At 37.0% G+C, this 13,756-nt stretch overlaps 1 long non-coding RNA gene across 1 annotated transcript; it reads right to left on the reverse strand.

The window, feature by feature from the left end:
• Nucleotides 1-12,895: 12,895 nt before the first annotated feature.
• LOC113362213 lies at nt 12,896-13,541 on the reverse strand. The gene is made up of 3 exons (XR_003365626.1): nt 13,426-13,541; nt 13,156-13,232; nt 12,896-12,983 (listed from the first exon to the last, which is right to left on the reverse strand). It is a non-coding gene; the product is annotated as an uncharacterized LOC113362213 (long non-coding RNA).
• Nucleotides 13,542-13,756: the final 215 nt, after the last annotated feature.

Here is a 13,756-nt window from a genome sequence, read left to right on the forward strand (position 1 = left end):
AACCAAAAAAATAACAAGCCCAAAAAATTTGGGTTTGGGTTTGGGTTTAGTCTTACCTTTTTAAGCACAGCCCAGCTGTTCAGTTTGGTTGCAAAACCCCAGTTGGGCTTTGGATCACAGCAACAGCAGCTCCAGCAGGAGGTAGCAGCAGGAGAAGCAGCTCAGCAACACCACAAGTTCAGCAGCACCACAAGCAGTATCTGAACAGGGGCAATGTTGCAGGCTTGGCAGCAGCAGCTCTACAGGTTCAGCACAGAAGCAAGCTGCACAGGCCAGCAGCACAGGGAAGAGGAAGAAAGTCGCAGCAAGTGGCAGGCCCAGCTGCAACTCAATCAGCAGCAACAGCAAGGGCTCAGCCAAGCAAAACAGAGTCACAACAACACAGCAACAGGAGCACCTGGAAAGCTCAACAGAAGCTGTCAAGAACAGCAAGAACAACAAGGGAAAATGATGCAAAGATGAAAAATTATGCAAAGATGAAAATGCAAGTTATGATGAGATAAATGCTTACACTAAATGATTATACTAAATGCAAGATATGCAAGTGAATAGCAGCAAAAGAAAGCAAGTAAAAACAGCAACCACACAATGACAAGTCCCCGGCAGCGGCGCCAAAAACATGGTAGGCTTGGAAAGATGCCTACAACTATAACTGCAAGTGCACAGTGTCACAATGTAACACAGGGCAAGCACAGGTCGATCCACAGGGACAAGGTGGGTGTAAGTTGATGCTTCTAATGGTCTTTACTAACTGATTCTATGTGACAAAGTGACAGATAATGATTTTTCTGTTGTGTTGAAACACAACTGAGCTGTTTTGGTATAACTGAAATAGTGACAGAAAGTAAAGGTAACAGTGGCAGTGGGAATGAAGGTGTGATTCTAGGGTTAAGATTTCCCTTTCACCTAGGTTAAATCCTTGTCCCTAATGGACAAGAGGGTCTAGTTCAAGCTAGTCTCTTGGCCAGGGCAATTCATGTGGCAAGTTATCTAACCTAAAATCCTTAGATTAACCCCTAGCATTGCCTATCTGATTAAAGCATAAACAATCACAGGTCATTTAGGTTTCTAGGTCTCTAACTAATATGGCTGGTTAATCCCTTAGAGCTACCACTAACCCCTAGCATTAGTGGTCTTTTTACAGCACCACTAATCACAAGTCAGTGAGGCTTTTAGGAATTTAGCTAGCCTAGACTATTTTGAGTTCTACAAGAATCAACCTAAAGGCTAACCTACATGGCTTAAGGGTCTTCTCACCCTAGTTGTGGATTTAGAACATGTTTAACATAATAAATATTTGAAATTGAAATTACCTGAATTATGAACTTGAATTGAAATTGAACATAATTTAACAGTAGATTGAGAAGTGATAGTAGAGAGCACTGGCTAGTCCAGGCCTCTAATGGGTTGTGCTCTGGCTAATCCAGGCATACTTTCTACATCCCTAACACTTCCCTTTTATAGTATTACAAAATACCCAAATTTTCAGAAACCCTAAATTGGAAACCCTAATTTTTAAATTGGAAATTAAACTCACTGATTCTCTGAATTTGTATCCCCTGTGCTCGACCCATGCTTCCTTCTCGTCCTCTCCTTCTTTTCCCATACTCTCTGATGCTCATGTCGACTGGTACTCAAACCCTAGCTCTCTTAGATTTATCTCATAGGGTGAATGAGATAGAGGTGAGAGAGATAGAGTTTAAAGTGATGAGTCTTGGTTTCTGGGATGTCGGGTGAAGGTGGAAGTGGTGAAGCTCGAGGTGGAGGCAGAGAGCAGTTCTGCCATGGTCGGGGAAGAAGTTGCAGTGGGAGAAGAAGATGAAATTTGGGGAGAAGAGAGCTCGATGGATAATGAGATTAGGGTCTGTTTGTTTGGGGTGTAGGTGTTCGGTTGCTAGGGTGTGAAGAAGGGATAGAGAACTTTTACGAACAGCGAGTAAAGAGCGTTGGATGATCTCATATAGATTGAATCGAACGGCTACGATGTAAACAAGCTCTGAGCGACCGTTGGATGATGAGATGCAACGAAACTGACGGCTCAAGATGGGCTTAGGTACTATGGTGTTTGACAGGAGCTTTGGATTTTGATGCACAATGATGAGGTGGCCGTTGGATGACAAGATGGATCCAATCTGACGGCTCTCATGGAAATGGGTATGGATAATGGAAATGGATTTGGGTAAGGGTTTTGGGTCTTGGGTATGCCAAGCCCATATCTTCTTTATGAACAATTCTTCCTCTTCAAGCCCACTTATAGTTGATCCGGCTCTTGCAATCATGATTCTTCGCTGCCTTTCTGCGGGAGTCTTTGCCGTTTCTTTGCTCTTTTCGCTCCGTGATTTAACCAGGCTTTATTTAGTACCTAAAAATGCAAAATTAATTAAGAAAAGTATTTATTCTTGAAAACAACGAAAACACAGAATATGAGATAAAATATAGAATTAATGCACAAAAGATGAGTTAAATGCCAAGAAAAATATATAGAAATATGCACTTTTTAGCACTCATCAGGAGATCAAGGATTATGATACTCAAGTCAGAACAAATTTGATCTTAATTCAAAATTCTCTCATGCTTACTCGACTTATAATCCTTCCAATAGGTGTAGAGTCGTAAAAATGTATTCGGACATGAAAAAGAGAATTCATTAGTTGTGATAACAAAAATTTCGTTGAAGGCATTTCTATATAAACTACATAAAGACTTCTCACAAGTATGAAAAATGTTGAGCTTAACCCAATAAGAAAGTTGACTATGAGTAATCGTAATTTTTTGACTTGAGAGTTCTGAACATTGGCAGTCATCGATGAATTTTGTAGTATTTTCCCAATCACTGACATGAGGTGAGAAATAATTCCTAAACTAAAGTAACAGAAACCTTTGTTTTGGTTTAGATACATCAGGTAAGGTTTAAGGCCGGCGTCACCGCTTTCTTTTTCTTCCGTCTTAGTTAGTTGATCCCCTGCTGGTTTTCCAAATAGCATCTTAGTGCGACTTTCCTTGTTATCTCTTGTTGCATTTCCATCCAATTCTAAGACCTGAACACAACATTAAAAATAACAATCTTTCTATCAGCCATTTTATCAAACACATCTAGTACAAATATTAAAAACTTGAAAATCAAATAATCAGAGCTAATTGTTTAATTAAAAATCCATTTCGGTCAGCGGCCATGACAGTTGATTCAATGAGCGCATATTTTCCTCGAGAAGCCAAATATAACAAATCTTCAGAAATGATATGGGTTGATGGGAAATCCAACTCTTTGAAAGGTTTAGAGGATAGATATGCATCTTCATTTCCGTCCAATCATCACCACAAATCCATTGTTGTTTCTGTAAAATTCCATGTTCAATCAAGTACCCATTTGTTCTCATGCCTTCTAACACCTTCTTCAATCAAACACAACACCAGATCGGTTGTTTGTTGTTGTAGAACATCACCGAGAACAAGCCTTCAAGTCTCCATCTCGATCTCAAAATCGATCCATTAATTCACATAAATCAACATCATCAAACCCATTAAATTGATTCTTCCAGTGATGTCGTTTACTATTACATTTGATAAATCCAAGTCTCGATTTCTCCCCATAATTCAGGTGGAATCTAATTGAAGAAGAAGCGAGCAACCGCTGGATTGAGGAAGAACTGAACTTTCTTCTTATGATAAAAAAGAAATGAAAAAAAAAAACGGAGCAAGAATGAAGAAATAATTTTAGAAAATATGGGTGTGAGGGATATTCTAATCAAGGAAATGAGTGCGAACTTGACTTTTTCTGGGCGTGGGTTTCTCAGTGGAAAAAATCATAAAATTGGGTGTAGTAGTAGTTTTTACTTTTAAGAACCCCAAGTACATTACGATTTAAGAAACCCCGATTGTTGTATGAACAATACTATGAAATCCTTTGCCAAAAAATTGGTAGGCCTAAGAAGTACTAATCACATTGCAAATGTGAAAAGCCCATATACTTAAAATGTTCAAATCCCATAAACCATAATTCAACCAGGTAACCCTGAATTGAATCTCAATTCATAAAATGAGTAGACGCCCTAAGAGCAACTCCTATGGTATGAAGGTAAAAACATCCATAACTCAAGGAGTATCCAGATATATGTGGACCCTCAGTAATTGGTGGAGCTAAAATCCATTGTGGGAGAAAAACAAACCTTTAATCCATCCGGTCCCTTAAAATTTGGATCTGTAGAAAAAAAGATTCAAAAATTCTATGACCGGAGGAGACGAATTGAAGATGATTTCAAATATCTAAAATTAGCAATGCTTACTAATGTTGCTAATTTATACTGAAACTGTTGCAATATCCAAGGAATTATATAATCACAATATTTGAAAATGTAAAACTCCAACCCGGTGGGTGAGTAGCCAGATGACAGAAAAATATTTTGTTGCATCCGGTCAGAAAGTAATCAAATAAAAAAATCATCCGAACACATAATGTTCGGATGGGTTATCCGGTTACCCTATTACCGGATGAACTACTTTATAGAAACCTTCATACATTTGAGGAGTACCATATGGAGTTCACAAACATATGGATGATAAATTCATCCATAGTAGCGTTTTTGGTCCACAAGATGTGGATGATTTTCTTCCTCATAGGAGTTTCCCTAACAACAATGTTTGCTGATGCCGCCGTCGTCTTTGAAAAAAATTACCATGGTTAGATCTTCTTTCACATCCAAAACTCGAACAAGAAATCCGCCACTACCGTTTTCATCAAATAAACAAGTACCATTGGTGATGAATCAGTGATTTCAAGAGAGTATTTATCGGGAGAAGAACAAAAATTGGTTGGACCAGCAAGAACACCATTAAACCAGTACCAAATAACAGCAGCAAGATGAACCCATGAAGCTTCAACTTTGATACTCCACCATCGTCTCTGCACCACCATCTTCAAACCGCACAATTATCAACCACAATTGGAACCGCTCTAGAAAGAGTTAAGATAGTTTTACATACTTTTACTCAAACCTTTGACTGATTATGATGCTGAAAATGAAGGGAAAAAAGATGAAGAAGTAAAGCGCAACACTATTAAGGATGGAAAGACCCCCAAAGATACCCAAATAAACTAGATCTAAAGCTGGAACTTTAGAATCTAAGATTGGAACCCAAAATCAAATACTATAGAAAAATAACAAGTTTTAAGATATTAAGAGATATGTATTCATTGTATATACGGTTATATATTTTCTTTGTTAGGAAAGATATTTATTACATGTAGACTGCTACCTATTTTTCAAAGGGAAACCTGTTTTGTAAACCAAGTTTTTCAATAATAAGAAATCTTCATATTCTCTACCTTGTCGTTTCATGGCATCTGAGCCAGGAAAAAACATAATTTTTTAATTTTAAAATTAGAAATTTGTGTTGAAGATTGATATCATGGTTGTTATAGCTAATTTAGCGATCACAACCACTAACTCCGGTGGAGGATTTATATCGTCACAAGATCGACTAGATCTTGCTGATATTCTTACTAATACCCAATGGGAAACCATTGTGCAAATTGTGAATATATCGAATAATGATTCGAATGAGAAGATTTATGGTGAATGGATACTTGATACAGGGGTTCCACGACATATGACAGGAAGTAAAGAGTTTTTGTTTAAGACTCATGAAATAAGTTTTTCTTCCGTAAAGCTTCCGAATGACACATACTCTCATGCTCCATGCGAAGGGATCCTGGTGTTTGAAAACGATATGAAACTATTCAGTAGTTTATTCGTTCCTGATCTCCACTGCAATTTAATTTATTTAGCATGTTTAATTAAACATTTGAGATGTATTATCACTTTGACTAATAAGTTATGTGTGATACAGGACAGCACTACGATGATGGTGATTGGAGTGGGTGTGGAACGAGATGGGGTCTATATCTACCACAGTGGAACGCCCATTACGTAAAACCGAGTATCTATTGGAGAAGACTATTGTTTGTGGCATAGATGTTTAGGTCATGCGTCTAATAAGGTTGTTTCTTTACTTCCGGGTATGAATAAAGCTGATTGTCAGAAATTTCTCAATGAACCGTGTGATATTTGCTTTAAGGCTAAACAAACTCGGATTACTTTTCCTATTAGTGAGAATAAAGCTGATAGCTTGTTCGATTTAGTTCATTGTGATCTATGGGGACCTTATCGTACTCCATCTTATTGTGGTGCACATTATTTTCTTACCATTGTCGACGATTATTCTCGCTGTGTTTGGGTTTATTTAGTGGAACATAAAACTGAGGTGGTGCAAAATTTTCAGAATTTTTGTGATATGACTAAGACACAATTTAATAGACAGGTTAAGAAGGTGCGCAGTGATAATGGTATGCGCACTGATAATGGTACGGAATTTCTTCCTTTAATTCCTTTCTTTACTAAATAGGGTATAGAATTTCAAACTTCTTGTGTGGATACACCACAACAAAATGGGCGAGTTGAACACAAACATCGTCATATATTGAATGTGGCACGTGCTTTACGATTTCAAGCCAGTTTACCTCTTCGATTTTGGGGTGAATGTGTCTTAAGTGCTGCTTATATTATTAATCGCACGCCAATTTTGTTGCTTAGTGGGAGAACTCCATATGAATTGTTACACAAAAAAACCTCCTATTTATAATCTTATTCGGGTATTTGGATGTTTGTGCTATGCAAGTATTGTGCCTCGTGATCGTAATAAGTTTAATCCACGAATTCGGAGATGTATCGTTGTTGGTTATCCATCTGCAAAAAAGGTTGGAGGCTGTTTAATTTGGAAACAAAACAATTTTTTATATCTCGGGATGTTGTTTTCTTTGAAAACAAGTTTCCTTACTCAGCTAATGTTGAAGAAGGCCAAATTGATTTGAATGAAAGACTGGCGACCGAAAAAGTTTTACAGTCCGTGTCAGGGAGAAGTAATACCTCAAATGGGTCTGGGTGAGTTTGGATGATTTTGTCTCATCCGATATGTATAGATGAAAATATGATTTTGTCTCATCCGACATGAATACGCAGAAAGGGTCAAAGGAGCCAACATCTATTCAGAATATGTCAGAGACTTTTATCTCTTCTGATACTATTTCTCAAACTATTTCAGGCGTGACAAGGGAGCCAACACCTAATGGAAGTCGAACAGTCACAACACCTACTGGGAGTCCAACAGTCACAACACCTACTGGGAGTCGAACAGTCAGAGCACCTGCTGGGAGTCGAACAACACCTGCTGGAAGTCGAACAGTCACATAACCTTCTCCTGATACTGTTTTACTTCGTGATGATACTCATATACCAGAAAACATATTACCAGAACCTGTCAATGACAATTATGATCAGTCAAATAGAATAAGTGTTCGGTCTGGTGTTCCTAATACTCGGTTAAAGGATTATATATGTATTACTATTAAAACAATAGACCCGGGCTCCTCCACTCCTCATTCGTCAACGTCTTCAGGTATGCCTTATCCCATAAATAATGATGTGTCGTGTGCAAATTTTTCTGCTAATCATACTCGTTTTTTGGCGCTGATTACTACTCTTAAAGAATCTACCAGTTATGCTGAAGTTGTTCGCTTTCCATGTTGGCGTGTAGCTATTTCTAAGGAAATTGGTGCTCCCGATAAGAATGGCATGTCATCTATTAATGATTTTCCTCCAGGGAAGAAAGCTATTGGATGCAAATGGGTTTACAAAATTAAATATAATTCTGATGGTACCGTCGAGCGATATAAGGCTCGCTTGGTTTTCCTTGGTAATAGACAAGTGGAAGGGGTGGATTATCATGAAACTTTTGCTCCCGTAGCTAAATAGTTTCGGTTAGAACATTTTTAGCTGTCGCAGTTGCTCGTGATTGGGAGTTACATCAAATGGATGTTCACAATGCTTTTCTACATGGGGATCTTGATGAAGAAGTATATATGCAACTTCCTCTGGGATATTCGACTAATTCTGCCGGTAAGGTGTGTCGACTCCATAAATATTTATATGGTCTTCGTCAAGCTCCTTGTAATTGGTTTGCTAAGCTCGCATGTGCTCTTAAGGATTTTGGGTTTATACAGTCTTATGCTGATTATTCTTTATTTACTCTACGACGAGGTGAGAATTCTATCAATGTACAGGTGTATGTGGATGATTTAATTATTACTGGGAATGATTTCGTTGCTATTAGTGCTTTTAACGCATATTTAAGCCGTTGTTTTCACATGAAAGATTTGGGAAGTCTCAAGTATTTTCTGAGTATTGAAATGTCTGGTGGAGCTGATGAATTGTTTTTATCTCAACGAAAATGCACTTTGGATATTTTGTCGGAGACTGAACTTTTTGGAGCCAAACCAGCTTATTCACCCATGGATAAAAATCATAGTTTGGCTTTAGATGATGGACCACTTTATTCTGATGCATCCCAGTATCGTCGTCTTATTGGACGTTTAATTTATTTGACTATTACTCGTCCTGAATTATGTTACTCGGTACATGTATTGGCTCAATTTATGCAGTCTCCTCGGGTATGAAGCCGCTCTCCGAGTTCTTCGTTATCTGAAGGGCCATCCGGGTCAAAGGATTGTTTTGCATATAGATAGTGCTCTTCAGCGTACTTCTTATTGTGACTCTGATTGGGCCTCTTGCTCTCTTAGTCGTCGTTCACTTAGTGGTTACTTTATTTTTTTGGGAGGCTCACCTATATCTTGGAAGACAAAGAAGCAACATACAGTATCTCGTTCTTCTGAAGAGGACGAGTACCGTTCCATGGCTTACATTGTAGTGACCTCACGTGGCTAAAGGCATTATTGAAATCTATAGGTGTGTTTCACTCTCATCCTATGCGACTTTACTGTGATAGTCAATACGCACTTCATATTGCTGCTAATCCTGTTTTTCATGAACGCACCAAACATATTGAGATTGATTATTATTATGTGCGTGATGAAATTCAGTCTGGTGATATTATTCCTTCTCATGTTCAAACAACTGCTCAGCTTGCACATATCTTCACCAAAGCTCTTGGACGTCCTCAGTTTGAGATGCTTCTTCGTAAGTTGGGCACTCGTGATCTCCATGCTCCAACTTGAGGGGGAGTATTAGGAGATATGTATTCATTGTATATATAGTTATCTTTGTTAGGAAATATATTTATTACATGTAGATTTGCTTTATCTCTACCTATAGGGAAACCTGTTTTGTAACCCAAGTTTTTCAATAATAAGAAATCTTCATCTTCTCTACCTTGTCGTTTCATAAGATTATCCTGCTCAGATCTGGTCTTAGGGACCAAATATGAGTAAGGGAAACTTTAAATGGCTGAGTTTCAAGATTTTGGAGAAGGGATACTAGAGTGGGGAGTATTAGTTCGTCTCTAACTTCCAAAAGGAGACTTCAACGGAAGATCGAAAAAATGTATAAATATTTTTGCATGGAGGACATTATTCTCATCCAGGTGAAGTTTTCAAATCTGTTCACTCATTTGTTCAATTAAAACATTTTGTCAAGCTCCGGTACTTCAAACAAGAAATTATTTATAACTGATGTAACTACTTGAAAGTTGAAAAAAGTTTGTGGGAACAGTGATTTAATTAACTGATGGTTGAACATTTGATTGAACTGAAATTCGTTGATTGCGAAGATTATTCGTGTTGGGACACAACATATTCCTGTCTAGTGACCATTGAGTTAAATTTGAATGTTAAAACTGTTGGGTGCTATAATCAAAAACAATGAAAAAATCAAATAAGGAAAAGTTATTGATACTTAGCTCCTTTATAATGGAAGTGATCGATTTGATGAAACAGACGAGTTCCCCAGATATCTGCAATAGCAACAAGGAAAACTTTGGAAAAACAGAGTGGGTCACGTGTTCAACACGTTGTTCTTAACACATTAGCGCCTGGATACACTAAAGAGTGATACTATAGCCCTCATAGGACGGATATCTCCAGGATAAAACACCTACTACTAGCATACATAGTAGATGGTCAATTTGAGCTTGGCAACCCCAAAAAAACCGTTAAGGAAAATCATGAACGTTAAAGAAATCACTACAAAATATTTTCCCTTGGGGGTTTCTCTTTAAAAATTGGAGAATCCTCTTTCTCATAGAGTTTAAAAAAGTAGTAATTTGTTATATAATTGACAAATACAACTTAAGAAGAAAAACTCCCCGATGTGGGACTAAAAGGTTTATATAATCTCTTAAAACTACTAAAAATTGGACTCCACAATGTGGGACTAATAAGTTTCATTCACAAACAAAACAAAAAAAATTAATTTTATTTAGTTAAAAAACCTTAAAATAATAATTTATAAATATTGTTTCCAACAATACCCCACATGAATGAAAACTCAATAAAACACAGATAGATCTTGGTAAATCAACAACCCAATATCATGACCCGAACTGACTGAAAAGACAGACAGATCGTGCAGGTTGAAATCATACTAGCCATTCCAAAGTCATCTCCCTCACACAACAGTGTTTTGACCCCAGGGTCATACTATGGATTGCAAAAATCATATAGTATAGAGAGCTTTCATCGTTAGTTCCTCACAAGTGAGACTAAAAATTCCTTCCACCAAAGTGAAAAAGCATGAACTAGTGAACCCTTAGTGACCCTTAGGTCCTATGTTCCAGTAATACCAAAACCATCCAAACGAAAATCACATAAAAAGCGAAGGAAATACCATTTTAGGCATAGGTGTCATGAGGTCTTGAACCTTTGATTAGTAAGATATTACCGGAATTACATGCTAGAGACAGTGAACTATGTCTTAAACTGCTAACCGTTTGACGTAATTCGCGATAATGACCACAGATGATATCTCCAAGGTTGCTGCCAAGCTCGTGTCGTTTTGTCCAATTTGACCCTGGACATATCATGTTCTCAGAATGCTTTAGAGAATAAAATCTCATATTCTCATAGGAAGCGGCCCCACTTCCTCATTAAGATAGGTGAGTTTCCATAAAGAGTGTTACTGTTACACCCCACTTCAATCTTAAATTGAAACTATAAAACTCATTAAGACTTCTAAAAAGTCATTCTTCACATGCAATTATACTATCACGTCTACACCACAGGGAAGGGACAAATAATCAAATTCTCTGATAGTGTTTACCTTTACCCACCACAAATTAGTTGGGATAGGACTGATGTTCCACCAGAAACCATCAACCATGAAGAAGTAATAGCTATCATCCAAAGACAAGAGGAGGAGGAAGCTGATAGTGATGCAGTTTACACCACTGTAAAAGACGATGACTTTGAACTTGGCGATATGGGATTTTAATAGCTTGCATTTGGGGAAGGTGCATTTTATGCACGCTGTTCACATGTATACATGATGTAGTTTTGAGATAATGGTAAAAGTGGTTCGATTCTCAGACTTGCGAAGGATGAAAAATAAACTTAAATTCTAAAACTAAAATAGAAAACAAACTAAAAATTGTCACAAACTCAATCAAAGATGATATCAATATTAAAAGAACACTGAGGCTAAGATTTCACTATTTTCCAAGTTGAAAGTGATTTAATCCCAATATTTATATTTATGCAATTTTCTCGTTCAAGTTGATTCTAACTTATTGCAACTAGTATATTCTCAAAATAACAAGTGTAAATCCAAAGCATAGAACATCAAAAACCTAGGTCCAAGTATGTTCTATCAAAAGAAATCACAATTGCTTAACAAGGATCATTCAAACAATTTTCAACCAAGGCAAATAATCATAAAATAATTGCAAATAAATAAATAAAATAGAATATACAATTTCTTGTTGGAAAAATAGTTTCCTCTATCGCCTCAGAAATGGGGTTTAGCTCCTCATATTAATCACTTGCTCAAAATATTTGTTTATGGTTCAAAAGTTGATTAAAAGATGAAAAACTATAACTCTGAATGTTTGCAACGATGTAGTGGCGTCACAAAACGAATGACTGACTGTTACAAAGAAGTTATTATAGCAGCGTTACAACTTTGAGACGTTGTTCTTATTTGCAACCCTTGTTCTTCAGCAGCAGCAGCAGAAATACGGGTTTCCTGCAACTTGAACAATTTGCCTCTGTAGGGTTACAAACTCCTATGCGACTGCTCCAATAACTTCGTTACCTTCCCTGGGACTTAAACACACCTTTTATACTACTCAGAAACCCAAAAATACACTAGTGGAAAACAGACATTCGGCGACCCTCAGAACAGGTCATATATAAGAGTTAAACGACCTGTTCTAGGGTTCTCTGAATGGGTCGTTGATAAAGAGTTTTTTAATTGCACGACCCCTTACGCGTGGGTCTCTGAACAGAGACCGTTTCTTACGGTAACTAGATGTTGACTCGTACGCGTGGGTCGTAGATTTGAATTATAATATAAAAAAAATACAGATTCAGATCAGCTGAAATGCCTGATCTGAATTAATCTGACTGACATTGAAGTCAAACTAAAGTCAAGTCAAATTAAAGTCAAACTGAAATTCAAATGCAACTTCAAACTAACTGAAATTCAAATACAACTTCAAATTTGACTGAAATTTATAATCAAACTGAGAATTTTAACATTCATTCATTTTATCCATTGGGTTTAAAATTACACAAAAAAGGAGGAAATTTTGAGTTCAGAACAATATATGTCCAAGCTTGCTAGTAAGTTCAAACAATAACATGCTAAACTAATTGATAAACCAATAGACAATGTTCCGACAACGTGTGATAGGCAAGAATTGAAATGTTAAAACTGCAGAGCTCATGCCAAACCAAAAGAAACATATAAAAGATGCTTTGAGACTATCATGCCTCTCACTAAGGTGTAAGCTCCAAAGTAACCAGGATATCAAGAGAGCCTACATATCAAAACACAACAATTCAGAATCTTTTAAGGATACGTAACAGTCATGAATATTACAAGCTGCAAAGATGAACAACTTACTCTACAGTTAAGGAAACAACCTAACAACCCTTGTTACCACTTTCCATGACGAATCTTAGTACACCACTGCAGGCCCTAAGCACAGAAACTTCATTAGTGATGCATAAAGAGATGGGTCAGTTATTGCTATTTTTGGATTGATTGGCAAGACAAACTAAATGTAGATGGTTTCAGGGAAAATAAATCCAAATTTCGCACAAGAGATAAAGGTCAAGGAGAAACAAATGCGTCCATTTCTGAAACTTACATGCAGTAGAAGGGGAGGTGTTGCACTATAGATTTGGCCATTTGTCCAAAAGCAACAAAAAATAGTCATCTCGGCAGCTGTTACAAACACAACACAAATTTATGAACGCCCATACCTATAAGTACCGATACTTTCAAGGTTTGGATGAAACAATTAAGAATTGACAAAGGACTTATTGAAAGTTAAGATACACAATAAAATTACTGTGTATACTTCTTTACAGTAAGGGAAATTCGATACGAAAAAGGCTTCTAGGCGATTGAAACTAACCTTTATCAAGATCTGTAACTTCAAAAACCTACAATTGGAATTTTACCACCAAGTTCCATAGAGACAGGATGCTACACAGTCACATACCAAATGAGAAGGCTCAAAAAATATAAAAAAACTTAAAATAATTCCAAGGTAAAGCTATAACATAACTTAACCAATTGAGATGCAGAGGCCATCACCTTAGAACCAGATGCAGAACTTCTGATGAATGCAACCTGGTTAAGCGACGGATTATCTTAGTGCTTATTCAACATGAAATCAATAATACCATAAATGCAGAGATAAAACATCAAATACTGATGAAGAACAAACCTTCTTTTACTGTAGG

The sequence above is a fragment of the Papaver somniferum genome, chromosome 3, assembly GCF_003573695.1.
Source record: "Papaver somniferum cultivar HN1 chromosome 3, ASM357369v1, whole genome shotgun sequence".
In the NCBI taxonomy this organism is placed as follows: Eukaryota; Viridiplantae; Streptophyta; class Magnoliopsida; order Ranunculales; family Papaveraceae; genus Papaver; species Papaver somniferum.